The 23,017-nt window shown below is 42.2% G+C and overlaps 1 protein-coding gene and 1 long non-coding RNA gene across 3 annotated transcripts in view; one reads left to right on the forward strand and one right to left on the reverse strand.

The window, feature by feature from the left end:
• Positions 1–1,271: 1,271 nt before the first annotated feature.
• Positions 1,272–9,071, reverse strand: LOC108502241. 2 transcript variants are annotated; one of them, XR_001876385.1, is made up of 4 exons: positions 7,719–9,071; positions 5,414–5,577; positions 4,683–4,799; positions 1,272–1,365 (listed from the first exon to the last, which is right to left on the reverse strand). It is a non-coding gene; the product is annotated as an uncharacterized LOC108502241 (long non-coding RNA). The 2 variants fall into 2 exon arrangements; XR_001876386.1 differs by lacking the exons at positions 1,272–1,365; positions 4,683–4,799 and adding an exon at positions 4,930–5,276.
• Positions 9,072–9,914: 843 nt separating this feature from the next.
• The window catches only part of ARNTL (aryl hydrocarbon receptor nuclear translocator like), a 51,284-nt gene continuing 38,181 nt past the window's right edge, over positions 9,915–23,017 (forward strand). The window contains exon 1 of the mRNA XM_017824987.1: positions 9,915–9,961. The gene's annotated coding sequence lies outside the window, so the exon portion shown is untranslated. The remainder of the gene's footprint in view (positions 9,962–23,017) is intronic.

Genomic DNA, 23,017 nt, shown 5'->3' on the forward strand with positions numbered 1-23,017 from the left:
TATCTGACATACTTGAACCCACTCCTAACTCTCCTAATGAGAGTTACTACTGCACTATACTAATTACTGCAATACTAGTAATGTGCACAACCCCCCAGTTCATTACAAAATCCAAATGCATTCCACAGGGTTACATGAGGTGTATCTTACAGTAGAATGCATTTCTAGTGCTCCAAGAGAATCTTGGCTACACTTCATATTTCCATTTAACTTGCGATTATTTTTTCTTGGTCATATTTGGGAATTCAATACTCATGAGAAATACCAAATGCAATAGATAGAAATGGTTGAATAGAGGCCAAGTAATAGAAGTCTGGGGTTTTTTTTCATTAGTTGTAAAATCTTCATATTGGCCACTTAATATAATTACGGTTCCCAACACAAGGCATGAAAACCTGAGAGAAGCACACAGGAACACTTCCTACTTTCACCAAAGGTCTGATCCAAAGGCCACTTAGGGAAGCCTTTCAGTTCACTTAATGAAATGTAGATCAGATTTCTAGAAAGCAGACAGTCAATTCAGGATTTCAGCAGTGGATGTATGCTGCAATAAATATACTTATCCACTTTTATGCATCCTTTCATGCTTGACATTCATACATTCAGTGTATCTCTTTTTTTTCACAGATTTTGTAGCCATGTAGCCAATAGCTGATATTAAAATACAAACAATACATTAGAGAACAGTAATTAAAGTCTGGAGTAAAAGAAGCCTGATGAAATGCTACTTTTAGTGGTTATATTATATTTGAATAAAATTATACTAGGGTTGATATAGGTCTTATTTTAGACAGGCTAAGAATTTTCCAAAACAAAATTAAAAGAATTATGTAGGAAAAACTGCACACTATTTTATGCCATTAACATAATTAAGTATGACACAACATAAGGATTATGGAAGGAAACCTAAGGAAATTCAAAATAATTGGCTACTCCAAGCTGCTCCTTCCAACTTGGAGTTTGAATCAATTAAAAGATCAAGTCTAAAACAATAGAAGAAAACCACATACCTAAAAGGATGGTTACCCTCCTAAAAAGTCAGAAAAGACTTTTAGCATAGATTTCCTTCCCGTAGAATGAAAAGAGTTCTAGATATCACACCAACATGACACTGAGGCAGGATCAGCTTGGTTGGGCTCTCTGACCCAGACAGCCTGCAGGAGGAGCATGTGAGAAAGCACTGAAAAGGATTTTATTTTGTTGGGTGTTGCAAGTTTGTCTGTCATTAAGTTGTTAAGGCTCCCCTGTAATCTCATGCATCACTTCTCCATCTCTGGTTCTTAAGTTGATCCATGGGACACCTGGAGATGACACAAACCTTTTAAACAGACAACTTCCTGTGCACCCAAGCAAGCAAAGAAATATCTGGGGAAATAGAGTAAATAAACCCACAGGGTATCTTACATTTTATAAGTATCTTACATTTCATTAGCATTATGTGAAAGTCATTGAAGTAACACTGGACAAGAAGTAATACTGGACAAGAAGTGCAACTGACCATCTTTTTATTACAAAATTGCATGGTTTTGCTCATTAAAATTTGTTGATCAACATCCTCTAGAGAAGTCTGCAGCACTCAGAGCAAGCCATAACAATCTGCTTAGACTGTATCACCTGCACTGCCCTGGGCTCATGAGGCAGCCTGGTGGCCCCCTATTTATCTGGCAACAGTGAATGTTTTAGTTGTGCTCCCTCCACTCCCTCCATGTTCAAGCTGCAACATCACACTTTCAAGAAACATCAACAGGAATGACTTTAGAACACTATGACTGTTATCCAGACTAGTCCCTCTACACCCTTCTTTCCTTGTCTCCAAACACATGTTCACAGATGAGTGGATAGGTCTGTGTTAAGTCTAAGATAAATAGTGTAACAGGTCACTTCCATGCTCTTGCTGAGCCTACAGTGTGGTAGAATATCTTTTTTGCTTCCCGTGCTGAGAACCAGTGTTTTGCTTTTGTGTTTTTTTTTTCATAAGGAAAAAGAAAAAATAATTGCTCACAAAGAATAGAATAGTAATTTGTATTAGTTGAAATCATACTAGAAAGGCCTTAATTTTCAGGTTTGTGACCACATATGGAAGTATAAACATCAGATGGATATCATAGAGGTGCAGTATACAAGAATAGTTCAAATTTATGCCACTCCCAGTGACATGTCCATAATTAATAACCAGATTCATGAAGTCATGAAGTGGGTGTGGACTGGGTGGGACCTGTATCCGATCTGGTAGGTAGCTTTGTAGCTTTGCTTCAAGTACAAACTGTTTGGGTAACTGCAGGAGAAATGAGTGGTCTGTGCCAGTCCAGCATGGAAGTGGAGCTGAATGACTGAGGACACACCGTGAGCCACATGATGCAGAACCTCCTGGCTACCACTCATGGTGAACAAGTGGAGATTAAAGTCCCCTTGTTTTCCTTTGTTGAATCCCTCCCATTAAAACCCAAGAGATTGTAGCAACAATCTGGGTGAGAATACATTTATTATGACATTGGTGCTTAAGATTTCATCAACCAAGGTCAGCTAAACACGCAAAAACAACAGATGCCACAGTTGACTTACGTAGGAAATAAAATGTGCAAAGAAAAGTAGCTTTCTACCTTTCCTAGTCAAGTTTTCCTGCTCAGAAAAGAGTCAAATTATCCTTACAACACCTGAACTCATCAGTGGGACATTCTGGCACCTCCTAGCTTCAGTTTCCAGTCTTCACATACTCCAGAACACAGAGTATACAAGCCAGGCAACTACATCAGAGCTCAAGGGATGGTCAGACCCAGGGAGGGTCTACGAAGGTGTGGGAGACAGGGAAAAGCATTCCAAGCTGGCTGCACAGGTAGCTCCACTTCATACAGTGTTCAAGAGTCCAATGCCTGACATTCCTCAACAGTGCCCATATTTTGTCCTTTCTCTTCATCTGTCTTTTTTCCAAGCATCTCCAGGAACAGGTATCTTTGGCTTCTCTCATGACTATTTTTTCATTTGTTTAGAGCTGGTTGTGATTTAAAATCCACAAAGATGGAAAAGACTTTTCTTTTTTGCACAGATAGATGAAGTCCTAGGATATCATGGCAAGAGGCTAGGTTTTGGAATTAGGCTGCAACTTGGCATCCATTTCCTACTTACACGAGGTAAATATTTCCAAGTGAATCTAAATCATGCATGTAGTCTGTATATAATTAGCTAATGCAGAATCTTTCCTGTTATTTGTGCCTAGTTGCTGGAATTTATCCCCAACATATGTTACTATGGATTCCTTTTTATTGCCTTTTTCAGTCCCTGAAATGGCACATCCCTTTTATGACATATGCTGCATATATATATATTTTGATCACACCACTGCGAAACATCACTGGGGACGAACTTTAATGCTGTTGATACATTGACCTTTTTTTTTTAAACATGAAATGGACAGACAAGATACATGGGGAAAGACAAGACACTGAGATGGAATATGAGTGACTGGGCACAAATACGAGAATAGGTTTTACAGGATTATGTTAAGTGTCCTTTAGATTGTAGAGATGTCAGCTAACGTAAAACTCTAATGTACCAGCTGCTGTCCAAATAGATCACAAAATGAAAGTCCCCATGCTGAGCAGGGATTAAAATAGAGCAGCTGATGAGTAAGACGCTATTTCTTACATAAATTTCACATTACATGCACTAAGACATCTCATTGTCAAATATTCGTGAGGTTGCTATTTCCCATGAAAAATCTGCAGCAGAACAAATGCATCAAATCGTTTCACTTTTCAGGCTCTAAGATTGTTATTTTCGTGCCACACAGAAACTCCCTTTTAGTCTGCTTTGTGATTCATGTGTTCGGCTGAATAACTCTCCTGGAACTCAGAACAAGAGGGAAACCTTCCCTAAGTACTTCCTGTCTTTTTACATGTACTAATAACAAGAGGGAGTCCTCCCACCTTTCCCATTTACAACATGCCAGGCACACCTACTGATTGATACACTCACAAGCCTCAGAAACAGTCTGCTTTTGCTCTGTTTTTAAAATAGCACGATTTTCTCTGTCAACAAAAATGTTGTTTATCTAACATTACTTTGCATCAAAGTAATATTAACACACCACTTAATTAATTGCCTGTAGACAAAGGAGAAATCCTAACTTACCATAAAACATAAAAGATGCGCTTCTCTTCCCCTTTTTCCTGTCTACAGCTAATCACAACTTTGAAAGTGTGTCAATCTTAAAACACAGGAGAGAAACGTGGAATGCTGTGGGGAAGTACAAACTATGCCATGTGTTTAACCGTGGGAGTTTGCAGGCCTTGCTCCAAGGTGCCCAATGCAATCAGTATGAAACCAATGCTGAAATTTGACTGTGTGAGAATTAAGTAAAAACTCCAGAACGAGGTCCAGTATAGTTACAATTTGAAATGCCAAAAAATAAAAATCACCATCCCACTGTCATATTACAGCCTGTCAATCTGGAAATCCTAAATGAATGGATTTGAATTACACTATCCCCTAACCACGGATTATTAAGCTTTTCTTAAGTTATCAGCACTACTGAAAATAAAATCAAGCCCCTAATTTTTACAGACTGTATACCTTCTTTTCAAAATATGTGTCCTAAGCATCATGGTTTCCTTGTACTTGGAAAACAAGTAAAATGTTCTGTGTAACTGATGTGAAAAACTAACTCGAGGTGTTGAGTGACTTACCAAACTCTTCAGAAGGCTGCCATGAGGTACTCCAGTTCTAATTGTGGCTTTGCATCTGACTTATTATGTGGGTGTAATCCTGGCCAACTCATTAATCTCCAGGCCTGTTTTTCCAATCTGTAAAAGGGAATATATTATATTTAATTAATACAGTCTGTGGCTATTAATTAGCCAGTATGAAAAGGAATACTGTTTTGAATGACATTCACAATTCCATCTATACCTTTCTGTTCAGCTGATTCTGCTTCTGATTTTCCCCTTAAAACAAGCAAATCAAGGCTGGTTGAAATTCAATCTCTGTTCATTTCATTACCAAAAGGAAAAGTCTTGGTGAGGTTTTTTCCACACCTTCAAGTCAAAGCTGCACATGCTCTTGCTCTGGCTGTTCTGTGAAATTTAGCTTACAGATTTAATAGATTTTGCCATTCTTAAATGAAACTTTATTTCAATAATAAATTAAGCTTCACCCTTCCATAGTGGAGTGTTGTTACTCTCCTGAAATGCAGCAACCAATGCCTAACAGATCTTTTTTTCCATGTTCTATGAGAAAGATTATATTTCTCATACTATTGTTCAAGTGAAGCTGCCACTACCCTGAAAAAGGATGAAAGATAGATAAGACAAAAAAAAAGCACTATAAAATCAATAGCTTTCTTTGTTATGAAAAAACCAATTAATCCCATGCAAAGATGCAGTTGCCAATGGAATGCAGAAAATTGCAATACCCCTACCAAGAAAACTCTATTCTGAATCCTGGTGTCCTCAACAAATCTTGAAGAAAGGCAGCCAGTAAGTTCAAGAGTGTCTTTGGTCTGATTCTCTTCTAATAAAACAGCTTTGAGAATGTTTTATTGTTTTTTTGTGAAGGGTGGTAAGATTCTCACACCAGTGAATCCTAGGAAAAAAAAGTATGAAATACTGCTGTTTGAAAATGCTGTAGCCTTAAAGACTTTTTAACTTTAAATATTTTATTCATTACAATTTTATCAAGGTATTTACAATTTACCACGTCTTTCAGGTTCCGACTTCCAGTCTCTGAAAAACAAATTAGCTTCCATATATTTTTAATGAAGTAAAAACTCTGAAGTGCTTCAACCTTCATTAAGGTCGAATCCAGATAAAGACAGAAATTCTTTGTCCTGAGCCTTCCATAAAGATTGACAAAATATTGCAGAGAAGTACTCAGAATTTTTAAACTCCCTGGATTTAGCCTAATTTTCCTCCTTAGATTCTTCTTCTTGTTGTTGTTCTGCTGCCAGACAGTGGATTGCCAGCTCTTGAGAGTTCCTATTGAGTCTCTGAATATTAATTGCTGTTCTCAGAGTCCACAGGGCTGAAATCAATGGATTGTATAAGAATCTTCTCATTTTGTCTGAAATGGGCTTTTAGCCCTTGAAATTATGACAAAGGCTGGGAAGAAGAAGAATTGGTTTTAAGAAGCTCAGAAGGAAGCAGGCACATGAAAAAGTCAACATTTATTGCTTTTTATGTATGATTTTTAATGCTCAAATTAGGAAACACTGTGGTAGGAGGTACACTCTTCAAAGTAAGAAGTGTTTATACAAACAAAAGCAGCAAACCCTAATATTCCCCGGGCTTGGGTTCTGTAATAACTCAAGGATTTGATGAACTGTGAAAAGAATGAGTCTGCAATAGCTTATTATGATAAAGCTTTTGTTTTGAAGAGGTTTGAGCCAGCCACACATGAGTTGTGACAGACCATAGTAAACAAACCACCACTAGGAGGGTTTTTTTGCATGTCTGCAAACAGCCCAAGCCACAGTCTCCAATTTCTTCTGCCCTCATAACTGGGTTGAATCAAGGCACCAGTGCTCTGTAACAGGGTGAGAAACATGGCTCAGGACATCTCTGGGTTGTTTAATGCACAGACAGAAGAAGAAATAAAGGTATTCAAGTTATTAAGCCTTGCTAATTTTCTGTGAGCTCTAACTTCTCCTGCTGTAGGTGAGATCCCAGCTTGTATGTCACTTGGAGGAAGAGATTGGATTAAAGGCTAAAACAGGTTAATTAATATTGCATGTCTGAAAAAATCCATAAGCAAACAGCAGCTGTTTAAAATGCTCTAAAGCAGCTGGATCCACAGATAGGTGCTAAAATAAACAGCACATCTTGGACGCATTTTGGAAGACATTAAAAAATAAACATGTAAAATACTATCTCCAAACTATTTTACAAAAGCTCACACTCCAAAGACTCAAGAGATTTCTGTCCCTCTGTGTCTCTAACTGGGGTCATGATTCATATTTCAGAGGAAACACAACCAAAACAACAAAGGACTAATTTGGCTCGTTACTTCTGAACATCTGTTCTTGCAGAGATACATCAAGACTGTTTGAAGGAAACCTCTGCCCAAAAAAATCCCAAACAAAAAAACCCTGGGAGTTTTTGGGTTATCAGTTGAGAAACTAGATTCCTTTTTTTTTTTTCTTTTGAATGAAAGTAATTATCTGGATTTTAAAATCAATTAAAAGTTGCAGATTCTAAAGTGAAACCACTGACACAGCCTTATTATACCTTGTCTAGGCTGCATTTAAAGAAGATCACACCCACTGCTCTTCTTGACACAAAATCAAAACCCCAAGATCAGGAAAGTGGTTACTATAGCATTCAAACATGAATATAGTCAAGAAGATCAGTTGGAATATAGGCTAGTTGTTCCAACATTATATTAATAAAATGTTTTCAGTACAATTGCCACACAGCACACTCTTCCTGTTTTGAAATCACAATTTTAAGCCAAAAAAGGAGCCTAAATTTTCAAGTTCAAACATGGTGTAACCCGTAATATATTAACATAGGGCAGCAATTAAAATTCTGCTTAAGATCCAATTTGCCTTCTTTAAAAAAAAACGGTAAAATCTGAAAATTAATCAGGTCTGAGTTGTCTGGATGAGGAAATGCTTTTGCTGTTGTATCAGACACACCTGCTGCTCTGTCCAGCAGCTTCCACAATCTGTGGGGTGACCTCAGTTTCAAGTGCTCCCTCAAGAACCCTGCAAGGAGAAAATATTCTACCTTTGCTCAAGCCTCACTTCTTCTGTTTGCTGTTTGTCTTTAGAAATGTGTGGTAGAAGGGTGGTGCAAACTCTTTTCTGGCAACAGTAGCTGAACTCAGCTCTTGTTAAACTTCAAACTGTCTTAGCTCTTCGCCCTTAAAATTTTAAGGTATAATAGTCACCTATTACCAGCCAATAGAGAGAAATTGTCTGCACTGAACTTACAATCTATTTCAAAGAAAGTCACAGAATAGGATTGATATATATCATCATATGCCGAAATTCAGAATTTGATTAACCAGATGCTATTTTCTTTAATATCTCATGAATAGAAACTACAGTATAAAAACAATTCAAAACAATCATTTACTAGGAAATATGACATATGGCCTGCTAAGCTGCTTTCCTACAGAAATAGCTAAAGATCATCACTCTTGGCATCACTCCCTACAACAGTCACTGGGCTCATTAAAACAGTATGTGATTGAGTCCATAAGGAAGATTATTTCTACAGATGGGTAGAAACAATGATCAAAATTACAAAGACTTAGGAGAAAGAAGTAGTCAAGGAGACTTCTCCACCTCCATAACTTCTGTGCAGTAATACAAATCAAAGCAGCACCACTAAAACACTTGCTGGAGAAAAAAAAAAAGATGCATTTTCTCCTTTTTCTTCATGGTATACATTTGCATCCTGCTAATGTATGGGATTTCATTTAACTCGTTCTGCTGGAGGGTTTCTCCTCGAGCGGGAACATCCTGATGTGAACAGAAAGCTGGTATCCAGCAGGGGCCACTTGTTGCCTGTGTTTAGTCCCAAGTCAACTGGGTGGAAACCAAAATTTAATGCTGTCATAGGATGAGCCCACGTCCTGTGAGTGGACTGGGATAACCACAACCACTGCACTGGGGTAACCACAACCGTGCTGTGATGTGATACTGCTGCAAATCCCCACTTCCCTGGTGAAGTAACACCAGTAAACCCTTGGGATGTGGCATCACGGGACAGGAAATGTTAAGGCAATTACAGTGTGGCAACGACAATCTGATGTGGCAACCGTGCAATCACACTTAGCAAGTGTTTGCATTTGAAAGCAGCTAAGTTGTGATTACGTGCTTGCAACATATCCCCTATAGATGCCAGTGCCGTGGCGTGGATTAGCTAAATTTAGGCTGTAACATGGTGCAGTGGATGGCTTTGCCATGTTCCATCACTGGCCTTGCACAGCCGCAGACCAAAATTAACGCTGGGACGGCAACGGTGCCATAGGACTGTTCTGGGAGAGATGGAGCGCTGGTGACAGCGAGAGCGGGGCCAGCGCCACACACGGGCTGCCCAGACCGGCGGGAGGGAGCCTCGGGGCTGTCACGGGCGGATTCAGGAATGCGCTGTGTGACGAAACATCAACTCGGTGACATGGCACCGACACAAGCACACAGAGCCGGCGGGGTGGCGCGGGCCCGGTGCGGCAGCGGGAGCCGGCGGAGGCCGCCGAGGCGGCGCTGAGCCGAAGGACACGGCGGTGCCGAGGTCCCGGGGAGGTGGGTGAGCGGTCACGGCCGGGCCGCGGGGCCTCCCCGAGGGCCCCGGGCGGTGTCTCGCTGGAGGGCGGGAGACGCTGTCGGGGCAGCGCCGCCATGACCTTCACACCTTGCCGCGTGACGTCACGGCCAGAGGTGACGTCACGCGGCAGTGACGCAGCGGCGCGGGCGAACCCTACCGGCGGACGCGGGGTGGCGCGGGGGAACGAGAGGCAGCCTCGGGCGGCACTGCCCGGGGAAAGCGGCCGCGGCCGAGACGAACCCTCCGAACCCTCCGCGACCCCTCCCCGACCCCGCCGCCATCGCCACATCCGGGTCCCCAGCGGCTCCTCACGACCCCCCCCCGCCGCGCGCCGTGGGGCGGGGCCAACGTTGCCAGTCCGCCCTCCCCATTGGCCGCTGGAGCGGGGCCGCTCGGGGATTGGCCCCTGCTCGGGGGGGCGGGCGCTGCCGTCTCCCCGGCCGCCCATTGGCCCGGGCGGGCGCGGCGCCGCTCTCCCGTTGGCGGGCGGGCGCGTCCGGCGCGGGGCCGGGGGAGGGTGCCATTGGCTGGAAAGTAGGTTAGTGGTGCGCCGTCGGGTGGCAAGCCAGGCGGAAAGTAGGTCAGGGACGGGGGGCTGCCGAGCCGGGCGCGCGGCGCTGCCGAGGGGGCCGCGACCCCCGCCCCGCCCCTCCCTTCGGTCGGGCGCGGCGCGGCGTGGGGCGCGCGCGGAGCCCGCGGTGAGCGCGAGGGGCGGCGGGCGGGGGGCGCTGGGGGGGTTGGGAGGGGGTGTGAGGGGAGAGCGCGGGGGGCCGGGGGGCGTGAGGGGAGCGCGGCCCCGGCGGAGCCGCCGCGCCCCAGGAACAGCGGGATCGCCGGGATGGGGGGGAGCGGCGGGATTGGGGGTAACCGGAGCGGGAGATGGGGGGCTCTGGGGACCCCCCCGGCGGCGGTGCGGCGCTGTGCCCCCTACCACCGGGAGCCGGGACCGCGGCGTGGGAGCCCCGGCCGGTGCGTGGCCCCGCGGCTGTGGCAGCACCGGGAGGGGGGAACGGGGCTCGCAGCCGGGCCCGGGCCCCGCCGTGGGCAGAGCCGGGCCGGGGTCCCGCCGCGGACAGGGGGGGCCGGGCCGGGCTGTGCCCCTGCCCCGGGACGGGGGGGCGGCGGCGGGTCCCAGGGAGGGGTCGGTGCCCCGGCCCCGCCACCGGAGCGGCCCCGTCCGAGCGGGGTCTTTGCCGGTCACCCCAGGATCCGGGGAGGCCCCGCGTGAAGCCCCCCGAGCGAAGGTGGTGCTTGGGAATTTGGGAATTCCCGTGGATGTGTCGCACGGTGGCCGGTCCCGCCCGAGGGGTTCGCTCCGTGGGGAACCCGCCCCGTTCCCGGGCAGCCCTCCCGGTGCCGGGGCCGCGTCTGACACCTCTGAGCGCCTGGGCTGCCGCGGGGAGAAGGGATGCGTGGAACACACACCGGGAGCGGCGAGGCGGCTTCCCGAGATCGGGATTTTTGCGCTTGGGGAGGCAGGAGGAAGAATCGCTTTGCATTTTTAATTGCCGAGGGTTTCTGTTACTCCAGTGCCTCGGCTATAACAGTTTTGGGAAGGTTTTGCTACTTGGAAAATAACGGTGAAGGAACAAGTGGGTGTGTTTCCTTGCCGTGGAAGCAAATATGCTCGCAGGAATTTTAAAGTACTTTCTCGGTGTGCGAGGTAGAAAGGGTCAGCTGCAGGGAGCGATCGTCTAATCTTGTCTCAAAATTCAGTATTTAAGTAGAAATTTTTAAAAAATGCTGTAACTTCAACATTCAAAATGATACTGTGTTTCTTTTTTTTAATAAGCTAAAAAAGTACCGGTCCTGCCTGTTCAGTATATCTTTTCTTAAATCAAAAGTGCTTTTTAGATGGGATTGACTGATAGTACACGGGCTGCAGCTTTTTTTTTTTGGTAGGGGAGAAAAGAAAGGATGTTTGTTTTAATTAGCTGTAATTCTGGCTAACTGTCTCTGCAAACGGTCTTGCAGAAGGCTGAGGTTAAACTCTGCCCTCCCAAGAATGTATGTTTTGTATCCTCTAGGAGTATGCAAATGTAAATAGCTCTTTGAAGCATCAGCAACTACAGACCTCTCAGTCTGGTTATTCTAAACCACAGTTGCTTATTAAGGGGAAAGGCTCTACTACTTCTGACTTCTGTGGGTTTGTGTTTCTCATGGCCATTCATGGTTTTTGATGCCTACTTGTATGTAAAATAACCTCTAACCACAACTTTTTATTGGATTAATAGGCTGTTTTATCCCGTCTTCCTTTCCATGCTGTGTGTTCCCATTGTCTGTTTGGATACCAGCTGTGGTGTGAGGGGCTGTGTAGGCTTGGGGTCTGTAAAAGAAGTTCCTTGGGAGAGTGCCTAGGCAAGAGGGAATTTCCACAGAGAATGTGAGGAGAGCTGTTTAGTTTGGCTGTCAGTAAACTAAGGTGGCTGTAACTGGAATTCCACAAAGCTGGAATTAGGATCTGCTGCCATGTCACTGTCACCATGGGCTCCCAAGAGACCTGCTGTATTTGGGGACCATTGCTTGGAATGTATTAGGAAGGTGATGTTTGTAGGGGGAGGTTTTTTTTTTCCTTCAAATACCTGCTCTCAAAAAGTCTTTTGGAAAACCAGGAATAATAACAGTAAAGACTCACTGAATTTATTTGGCAGAGCTCAAAGTTGCACACAGTTCCTTGATGACAAAGGCAATGATGACAAAGCTGAGGACAACTGTGGTGACTGCAGCCTGTGTGCCATTTTTCAATGGCACTGATAACAGGAGACATGCAGGTTAATTAGTTTACAGGAATGCAGAAGCTCTGTTTTCCAGCTCAAATTCAATATTTTACGCTGTTCTCAGCACAGACCCAATTGCCTGTGTGGTTACACTTTGACAGGAGGGACAGGAGAACCTGAAGGAATACATATTTTTAATCTTGCAGAGCTGTTTGGTTTTCAGTAAGTTGACAGAACTCAAAGAATACTTGAGGTTTCTCTATTTACTTTGGTACATTAGACATGGTTTGAAACTTTAATTTTTGTCAGTCGTCACAGTCAGAGAACTTCAGCCTGAAATTACTGATTTTGATAAGTGCAGTAGCTGAGATGACACTGACTGGATCTCAGTACCAACTTTTGAACTTAGTTGTTGGAAGTTCTGCTTGATAAACCCATGGAAGTTACTGTGGAGATTTGGAGGTGCTTGAAGATGAAAATGAGGTGTTTTATGGCATTTCCAAGTGCATTTTCCATCTGGGTCTTTCTCCAAGAGTTGTTAAGATAGATTTAAGATGATGGACTAAAGTAAAGCAGAGGTGTACTCTGCCTGTGGGAGATGTGTATGTGTATGTATCTGTATGGATATGGTAGTCTTGCACTGCAGTAGTTCCAGGTTTAGTTAAATCCACACTGGTGAATTTTGTGTACTCAGGTGTTATGTAGTTGGAACTCAAGGCATTGAATCAGAACACGAAATGATGGACTTGCAAAATGAGAATGCTTTTCTTCTAAAGAATTGGTGTACTGAGTTATTTAAAAAGCCTGTTGAAGTTTTGAGGGGTTTTTTTGGTGTGAGGAGGAGATCTCCACTGTAATTATCAAATTGTTTTTATCTGTATTTAATCACTTTGAATATTGTCAGATAACCTGTGAGGTATATCTGACTGAACTTCACCTTGAATGAGGTGCACATTGGGGTGAATAACTCACTGGCAGGAACTACATATTGCACCTACCTTTTTTTACCTCAATTTGTTGGAAAAATGCAGTGAGGCTACTTATCCAAGGCCCAGATTTCATCTCCTTGGAAACCTGATCTTTCACCAGATGTTGAGAAATGTAATTTCTCTTTTAATCCATTTCTGCAGAAGAGTACAGATCAAAACAGCATCTTCAGGCTTTGTCAGCCTGCAATATTCATTAACTAAAAAATATAGTCTGGCATTTCAGCCCTTGCCCCAAAGAAGATCGATAGTTTCTGTTGTGTTTGGTATTGTTTCAAATTTATTTTTAGCTGTTGCTAAAGTTCCTGGTTTACAGTTTAATTCAGTTCAAGAAGTGGCTGACAATGGGTTCTTCACGTGTAAAGTGCAGGATTGTTTGTGTTCACCTTTCTTCTCCACAGTTTGGGTCGTCCTCTCTCCTTTGCAGCTGCAAAGAGAGATTTCTTCGCTGGTGCTTGTAACCTTTTCAGCCTCCTGCCATTTGAGAAGCTGTTATTCAATGTCTCCTGTGTCAGACGCACTTCTGGGTCAGCTGCTGGTGTCAGAACAGCTTGTGACCCTGCCCTGGAGCCGTGCTGGGAGTTCACTAGGTTGGTCTTCTCTAGGAACGGTGCCAGTAGGCCGCTTATAGAGCAAGGAATATCCTTGGCAGGGTTTTAGAACGGTGAACTAACAAGCCCCGTTTCTTGTGGCCCAAGGTGTTGACGTTCTCTGCTAACTTTAAATAAACCCATTCATGTGAGTGCAAGCGGCTGAGGCAGAGGGTTGTAGTTTTCCTGGTTGTTTTGACAGTGCTTTCCTTGCAAATCCCAGTAGGCTCTGTTTTCCAGGTGCAAGGCGAGTCAGTGGCACCCGGCACCAGCAGCAGACGCGTTGCTAAATCCTTAACGGTCCTTCCCTGGCGTGGCTGGGGTGGAAATCCATCTTCCCAGGTGTCATTGCTGTAACACTGGGAAGGATATTGGGCAATTCCTAAGCTGCATGTGTTGGCACCATGACTCCGAAATCACTCTCATAGGAAGGCATTTTATAGTAAGTCACAGGTGCTTATTCAGTTGCAGCCTTTTGCCTCAATTCCTTTCTGTGTCGGCTAAAAATTAGTTAATGGAACCCACGTATTTTAAAGATTGGGTGTGTTCTTGATACAGGAGTACTCAGAAAACTCTAATCCAGTTTTATTCATTTGGGATTGATGTAGGTTTCGAAGGGAGGATGAATTGAGACTATCAGAGAACTCAGAAATAAGTGTTATTCTTAGTCTCAAGTTCTTTTTATCTTGGAAACTTCCTTAAAGTGCCTTTGCTTTTTATAGTTTGGCTAACAAAAGAGGACAAAATCAGAAAGACTTTGGTAGAAATTGCTAAATAATGCAGTACTGCAGAATATTAATTGGGTGGAGTGAGAAGGAAAAAACCAGGAGAAAATAAAACTCATATACTTTTATTTTAACTTTTCATTTTTTCTAAGAATGTTTTTTTCTGTCATTAAAACTGGTAGTTTTATAGTTTCCTTGAACTGGTTTGGTTGGGTTTTGCTTTCTTTGACTTGCTATGAATGGATTTCTTTGTTATCTGTGGATTTTTCTTGGAGTATTATGAAATTTACGACTTCTGTTCCAATTTGAATCAAAATAATACATTAAAAATAACAAAACTTTTATCCTTTATGGTGTGTGTATGGATTGTAGTTGTGTTGAGAGTGTCAGCAAGATGGCTTTGGTTCGAGTTCTGCTGTTACTTTTACTTTTCACTCAAGGACCTCTGATAATTGTGTTTTAAATCCCCTGGAGTTTTGGGGCTTTGTGCTGCAGTTTGGCTACTGGCTTATTAGTTTTAGTATAACCTTTTAATATAGTATTTATTTTGCCTGTAGACTAGAATGGCCTGCTTATTTTATCAGGGACAGAATTTGTGGTCCAGAATACATTGCAAAAAAAAAAAAAAAATCAGATATTTGGTTTTGAGGTTTATATTAGAATATGTTTTTTGACCTTGTCTTGACCACGTTGGGTTTTCCAGTTTGAAGTTCTGGAATTGTTGACTGAGAAACAGGACGCCTGGTTATTCCTCTGTCCCCTTTCCCAATGTGCTCTGTTGCCAAGACATTTCTTGTAATCTTTGCGTTTGCATTTACAAATTGGTTTGTTATGGTGAAATTAATTCAAGGAGTTAATGAAAGAAAGTCGGTATTAACACTGTGCCGTCAATATACTTAAGAATACTTTTGTCTTATGCTCAGGATGTGGCCCAAATTCAGAAGTCCAGAAATCCACTGAAGTTTGTGATCTTAGAAGGCTCTGGTATCTGGATTTAGTTTTTTTTCCTTAACAATCTGATAAAGCCCCAGAACATTAGGCAAACTTGCTGTCCTAGAAAACATTATACTGTGCTTTTAATCTGTACCCAGTTTACTAGGGCTTAGAAGTTTCTATTACAAAATAGTGTTGTCTTCTCCCTGTTTTTATAGAGTTTCTCCTGTTTCTCTTATTTGAAGATATTTTTTGGCTGCAATGGCCAAACCAGCCCCTGAATATTGCAGTTTATTTTAGAAACCTGTCAAGTCAGGCTCAGTGACTTCTTAGAGGAACTTGTCACATAAAAACATTAGAGTTGCTGGAAGTGCTCTGTAATTAAAGAATATTCTGTTTAAAATGTTGTCAAATGCTTGCTGTGCAGTTTGGGTCCAAATTCTAGAAGTACTGGAAGTTATTCATATTTTAGAAATACAAGGCTAGTAATTTGATATTCCTATTCTAAACAGGAAGACATAAATAAGAGCAAAGAGTTTATGCTAGCTTGGGTTTGTGCTGGGATTTTCCGTTTCATCTCTGTTAGAAACTCTAGGGCTTTTATATAAATATATTTATCCCTGTCTGAGACGTGTGCAACTTGGTCAGCTTGTCTGTCCAGGAAAGAGTCTGCAGTAAGATGGGTATTTCCCTGTTGTGGCATTTTAAAATCTAGTTCAGTCTGTTTAAGATATCCCAGCTGGCAATAAAGAGATCTCAATTACTGTACTTGGCATTATTTGCTGAATGAGGTAATTCCTGTCCTAATTTCTCTGACTTGACCATGAGACTCTTCCATAGCCAATGCCTGCTTTATTTTCTTAGCTGGAGTAGCTCATTTGTTACTCTAATGCTTTTGTCATTGTCAAGAATAAGATGATGAGGGGGGAAAAAAACAGCAGAGGAGAAAATTACAGCAGTCAGCTGTTATAGCAACTGATTTTTCCACATTCCCATTCCTGGTAGAAATTATCAACTGACCATCTTAGAGCAAATTCTAGCGACTCTGTCCAGCTGATGCCACTGTGCAAGTTTTCTGTCTGTATCCTTCATCTCCATGTCCCTCCCAAGAATTCTGGGCTGACTGATGAATTTTTGGAGACTTTCAAGCATGTGTGTGGGAAATGCCGCTGTTCGGGGGTAGCATCACCAGAGAGACTTTCCGGTACTTTGGCAGGACAAAAATCAAAATTCCATGGCCGAAAAGAATTATCTGGTGCCCAGCAATTTGCTTTATAATGACACACGAATCCTTTGCAACATCCAGTGACAGGTGGATGAATTTGGACGGTAGTTTTGATGATGATTTAAGCTGGACTGATATGGACAATGTAACCTCTATCAACTTTCCACCTCTTTCCCAGCTAAGCATTTCCCTGTGTGTGTCCTGTCCCTCTGTTCCATAGGGGCAGATGTGTTAGGGAATCTGCTGGGACTCAAGGCTGGTTTTTCCCACAAAGATTGATTTGGGATTACTGAGACCATAAAACTTGTGACTTCATAAATGTTTCTGCTTTTGTAGGTTAGGAAACAGCAGAGCTCACGGAATGAGTAGTCCTGAAAGGGAGGTGGGAGAGGCAGTAAGTGTGAAGAGTGCTGTTTTTAATGTGTTACACTGCAGCCTTGATGTGGAAGAAGAGGCTTTGTGGCAGAATATTTTTGGATTAAGCTGTGTTGGGTCATTTCTTTCATGAATCTACATAAAAATTTGATTAAAGAAAACTGGCTTTGATACTAAAACCCAGAAGCCAGGAAAACAAGCGACTTTTTACTTTAATCTCTGGAGCTATACAGGGGAACTTTTCAATATTTATTGCGCCATTTTTTTGGAAAAATTCTGTTTTCCAACAAGCAATAGTAACTCAGTTAGCCCTCTGATCCTTTTCCCTTTCCCCTCACTGGCCCATATGCTCCTGGGTTTCCAGATGAACAAATATAGAAGTGTTTCAGATACGCAAATCTCCCAGGAGCTCCTTCACCACGGTCACCTGACTGTGCCAGAGCTGAACACTTGTGCGTCCAAGTTGTTGTCAAACTGATCATTTATCTGAAATGGGCAGAGGCCCAGCAATGCCTCCAATTAGACTTGCCAGGAAACCTGGAGGAAATGGAATAGAGGGAAGAGACTGAATGGAGGAAGATTTTTCTTTTCCAAGATCACTATTTGCACTCCCTTTTTAGGAGGGGACCTGTCTGTTTACTAAAAAAAAAAATAATAAAAAAATCTTGATCTGCTGTTTAAGAATGGTTCTCATCTGGCTGTGAGTTTGTCTCCACGTTCTGTTTTTTGGAAGCAAAACTCTCTAAAATCTACCCAGGCTTCCCCTTAGGGAAATACTGGCACCTTAATTCTTGATGTTCCTGTCAAATAGCTCTTTAGGAGAATTGTCCTTGTGTTCAGTGGCATGAAAAGCTTTCTGTATGACTGTAATGTGAACTTCTTAAAAAGATTTACTAAAACTTTTGAACTTAATTTGGAATACAGATGGAAAGTAAGAAGAAGTTTAAGTCAGCGGTTAACAGGAGAATCCATACCTTCTGCTTAAAATTAATTGACCTAATTTTTTTTCTTAGAGCACATAAACACTAGTAAGGACCAGATAGTAGCACATCTTGGAAAGAGGCAGGACCAAAAAAAAAAATCCTCCTTGTAAAAAAAAGTAAGGAAAAAAATGCCTGTTGGTATCTCATTACAGACCTAAGTAATGTTGTAGCATTATTATTATGTAATGATTATTATTCAACCTTCTATGATTTTTGAGGTCCCTTTAAATGCTTAAGTCAATGTTGGAGAGTTCTGAGTGCTTTTTAGACAAAATAATTGTGCTTTTTAGAGCAGGATTTGCTCAGGCAAGAGGTTAAGCCTCCATGGTTTCATTCATGGTGTGCTGTAGAACTTGTGTAATGTGCTTCCTTTGACACAGATTTCAGATGCCAGCTTCTTATTTTTTTAAAACAAATATTGGTCACTCATCCAACTTGTCCTCTAGTTTTAGGATATTTCTGTGCTTTGCTAGTTCCCTGTAGCCCCAAACATACTGGCATGATGATGTTCCTTGACAAACCCCAAAAAGTACCAGTTTCTGTTACTTGTCATTGAAAACTATTTTTCCATTTTTCTGCTGAATTTTGCTGGGTGACTTCGGAAAACTTGGTAACCAGTGTCTTGACTGGTCCCTGGCTTTTTTGTGTGCGTGTGTCTGTAAATAAAACTCACCCTTAAAATTTCCTTTGTGTGGCTTTTTGTCCTTTTGTCTCAGTTCTGTGAGTGCTTTGTTTGCTTTTTTGTGTGTGTCTATATGTGTGGTTTGTGGTGATGACAATGTTTTGGAACCATGCTGTGTTGGCAACCGGGTCAGAGAATAATACTGGTGCAAGTTCTCAGGTTTGCCTGTAGGAGTGGCTGGCAGGTGGATTTCAAAGACTTTCAGGAAGCAGAAAAGAAAATTTCCTGCCCTTCCAACACCTGGAAAAATCTTGATGGACTAGTAAGTTTCTACTTAAAGAAACACTAGGGATAAATACAGTTAACTTTGCCCTTTCTAGCAAACCTAATTGCATGTTGTAGTGAAGTACCACAGTTTTCCACCTCCAAATACAACCCAGCATATCCTCTTTAACTCCTCCCTATGACGTGATTTGGCTGAGTCTTTGTTTGGCAACAGCATGTGTGTTTCTCTTCAATCATTCTTCATGATGTAGTTCTGTATTTCCACACATCCTTCCAGGAGTGTACTCCTCAGAATCACTTCCACATGTGAGCTTTTCATTGCCTTCCACCCTTCAAAGGCGTGCTCTCGTAGTTCCTGGTGGCTTCTTGTGTTGTTGTGTTCTGCTTATCTTCAGAGTTTTCACGTTGCTATTTTTCAGGCTGTAAACATCAGTCATCTCAGTGCAATTATATTTGATGGTTTTATTGCCATTCCAATATGGAGCAATGTTTCCTAAGCATGACTTCCCTGCATGTTGAATAGCATTCATCCAGCTCCTTTCTTGGCTGTGCTCCTGTGTATTGGAGGTGGATTAAACTTTGGTGTTGATAAAACAGCCTTCTATAAAAGGGGTAAATGTATTCAAAACAGCAGCTCACCAACAAAATAAGTGCTTTTCAGACTGTTTCTTGAATCCTTCTCTTGTCCTGTGGACTTTGTGGGCTTATTCTTGCTGTAACATCCTTTAGGAAGTTGACCTATGTGTGCTCATGTTCAGGTGTCTTTGAAAGGTAAGTTATATGGACACTTGCTGGTGAGTTTGTCATCTCTGCCCCTCCATTGTATAGTGCTGGCACTTGTTTGACTTCCTGAATCACCTCACTGTGATCTACTCAGACTTGTAGCTTTTTTTTTTTTTTAAATTACCTTTTTATAGGATTAGTTCTAATCTATTTTGGGGCTCTGAAAAGCTCACTGTGGGTTTTGTAAGCGCCAGTGCTGTATGGGAGTGCACAGCTGAATGCTGAAGGCAGGAGGTTAACAACTCTTGCAGTTACAAAGGGCAACTGATAAACTAATAAAACTAGTAAAAAAGTGTGAATTCTGCCACATGAGCCTCCCAAAGAAGAGTCTGTGCTGCACTGTAAAAATTCATGTAGCCACATCTTAAATAAACTGTCAAACTGGTTCATACAGTTGCTGTGTGTGATCTAAGCAAGGATTAGTCAGCAGCCTTGTTTCTGGCCATCTCAACTTTCAGCTTGACTTTGATGTTCCATCAGTCAGGTTCTGTATCCTGTGATGGCAGAAGAGACTCTTGCTGGTGGGAGAGTCAAGGGGCACAGGCTGGTCTGTGATCACTCCAGCAGGCTGTGTGAGAAATCCATGTGCCATTTCTAACACTTGTGTTCCTTTATATCATCCTTACAAGAGGAAGTGACTGAGGGTGGGAGGGCTTTGTTGACTGGCAGTTCCCAGGGCAGTGTTGGAGAGGGAGACAAAAGAATTTGTGGCTTGGCAAACAAGGATATGGAGCTGGATTCAAAGGTAGGTTGATCTATGTATGATGTTAATTATGTCATAACTTTAATACTTTCCTGGTCTTGATAAAGTGTTAATAGAAAACTGAAGAGAGTTCAAGGAATGAGCTCTTTTGCAAACATAAACTTGTAGTGTGAAATGAACAGAAGAAAACTAAACTTAGTTAAACAAGGAGAAAACAATTTACTGGATTGATCCTTCAGCCAATGACCCTGATAAGGATATCTGGTAGGAGAAAATGAAATGAGGTTTATTAGCTGATAGATGACCTAGTGAAACTCAGGCTAGAAGGGTTGGAAATTATGAGCAAGAGGAACTAAGCTTTGGAACAGGGAAGGTGGGAGGCGGGTAACAGATTCTTGTAACATATCGCTTCTTCCAGGATATCTTTCTAAAGTAAACTTTGGCCTGAATTACAGCGTATCAGTTTGTTCTATAAAGCAGCAGAGGAGATCAGAACATGTGGTTGTGAAAGGGAACAGATATGCATGAATCTGATATCGGTATTAAGGTAAAACTTACCTACTTATCTCTGTGACACACTGTGTTTGAGCAGAAGGAAGCGAAAGGACATACAGCTTGTACCACTCTGAGAGGAGAGGGAGGGTCAGAAAGACTCATAGCAGAGAGAGGACTATCTATAGAGGCTCTTGCAGCAAAACAACTTAAAAATTAAAAGGTTAAACATACTACAGAGGATTCTCATGTTGTTATTCTGTAAGGCATAGATACAACATAATACCTAAGTGTTTTGTTCAGCAATGCTAAAAAGCAGAGCAAAACCTCACTTTTGGTCTGTAATCTTAATTGAAGGCAACAAAACATAACACTTCTCTATTTTGAAATAAGAGTGTCAAGTTTTAGTACCAGTGGTTTGTATGAGAAGATAATTTCAAGCACTGCTACTTGAGGGAGGCAAAAGAGGGCAAGAAACCTGAGGAGCTGCTACTCATATTTAGGGAAACAAAGATGTATTGATTTAACATGAAGATAATGAGGGGACATTTACATTTGTCAGTTAAGTTATTCAAAGTAAATATTTTCAGTTTAGTCAGTTACTTCAGAATTTATTGAATATAAATTTAAGCTTGTACATGTAGAGGCAAAGAATAAATTCAGTGCATATGGAAGAGGAGACAGAACCCTTGAAGACAGCTGAAGAGGCTCTAGCAGATTTTCTTTAAAAAACATGGCACTTGAGCACCAGATGAGTGACTGAGAAAAAAACACATACAAAAAGGATATGTAATTCTCTGTTAAAGTCAGGGCAAGATAGTGCATGAGACTGTAAACCATGTTCTGAAGTGAACATGGCAGAAAAATAGGAAAAAAGCAAAAAAAATTTATATCTACTGTGTAGCGTGTGAGCCTCTGAAATGTGTGATTCTTTTCTGTTCTAAGCATATTTGCCTACTTGGGTTTTTCCTTGTGTGTAATCAAAGGTCAAAGGCTGGACTTGATGACTTTGGAGGTCTTTTCCAACTCTAATGGTTTTATGACCTGGAACAGTTTCCCCTCTTTGCTGGCTCCTTTGGCATCTTTTAAGAAGATAATTGTTAGCTCTAGCTGATGATTTGAAATTCAATTTCCTACTGTAGTAAAGACTTGAGGTGAGTGGAGAAGCGTGTGTATGAACTGAAGTGCTTGGCGAGGTGAGGCAGGGACTGCCACTCCGGGTGTTTGTTTTGGGTGCTTTGTGCCTGCTGACTTTTCCGTGGCTCCCCGTTCAGCACTATTGTTTCTGGGTGCTGCATGGGAACTCAGCTGTCTAAACTGGATTTGAAATTCCACTTATGAAAGTTGGTTTTTATCAGAAAGGCTATTTTTTTCTGATAAGCTGAGCTTTTATACTGGCCTTGCTAAACTCCTAATGTGTACTGACTCAGTTTAAATATTCCACCTGGTACTGAGTGGTGTTACAGTGGTAACTGCAAGTGGGTTAACTTAAACCAGAAGGGACTTAGAAGGGTTTTTTGAGGATGTTGTGTATTATACACTTTCCCTATGGGCATTCCATGTATATCATACTTGTAAGTAGAAGTTTCTCTGAATGCTTAGCAAAAGAACATTATCTCAATTTCTAATACTGAAAGAAGGCAAGAGTGACCATTGTGTGCCATAACAAAGACCCAGTTCCTGTAGAGTCTTGTCTGGAGCAGGGCTGTGAGTGGCTCTGGATGAAGAGTTAGGATTAGGGCCAACAGTTACTTTCAGCTCAGGGACTTCCCAAGCCAGATCTGGTGGTAACCCTCAGCAGAATTCCTGTCCATGAACTGGTCCTACCTCTCTGCAGAAACCTAATGGACTTCCAGCCTTCCTGTTATCTGGCAGGGAGTTTCCACAGCCTTCCACCTCATGTGTGAAGAGCTGTGTTGTTTTGAGCCTTTCAGCCAAGCTTTGTTGGATGTCCCTGTGACATTTGATGATTTTGTAGCCCTTGGTCCTCTCGCTTTTCTAAGCTGAAGAGTACCAGCTCACTTCATTGTTCCTTAAGCAGAACTCGTTGCCTGTCTTGTTCTGCTGGGTGAAACTAGAAAGTTTTTCATTTTCTAATAAATGTATTTGCTGGGGATTTGTTGGATGATATCCAAGCCATCCTCTGTACTGTTCAGGAGCTGTAAATAATTATGAGCATTTGTAAGTGGTAACTAAGGGACTGCATTATTAATATTTGGCACAAGTCTCCTACTTGCGGAAATAAGATCATCTAAACCTACTTAAATCTTTTTTGTGTTGGCATATGGACTGTCTAGTGATCCTTTCTAGGTCCACTGGGATCAGGATGCGTGGG

This window comes from Lepidothrix coronata, unplaced genomic scaffold (genome assembly GCF_001604755.1).
Source record: "Lepidothrix coronata isolate B3197 unplaced genomic scaffold, Lepidothrix_coronata-1.0 Scaffold115, whole genome shotgun sequence".
NCBI classification, from domain to species: domain Eukaryota; kingdom Metazoa; phylum Chordata; class Aves; order Passeriformes; family Pipridae; genus Lepidothrix; species Lepidothrix coronata.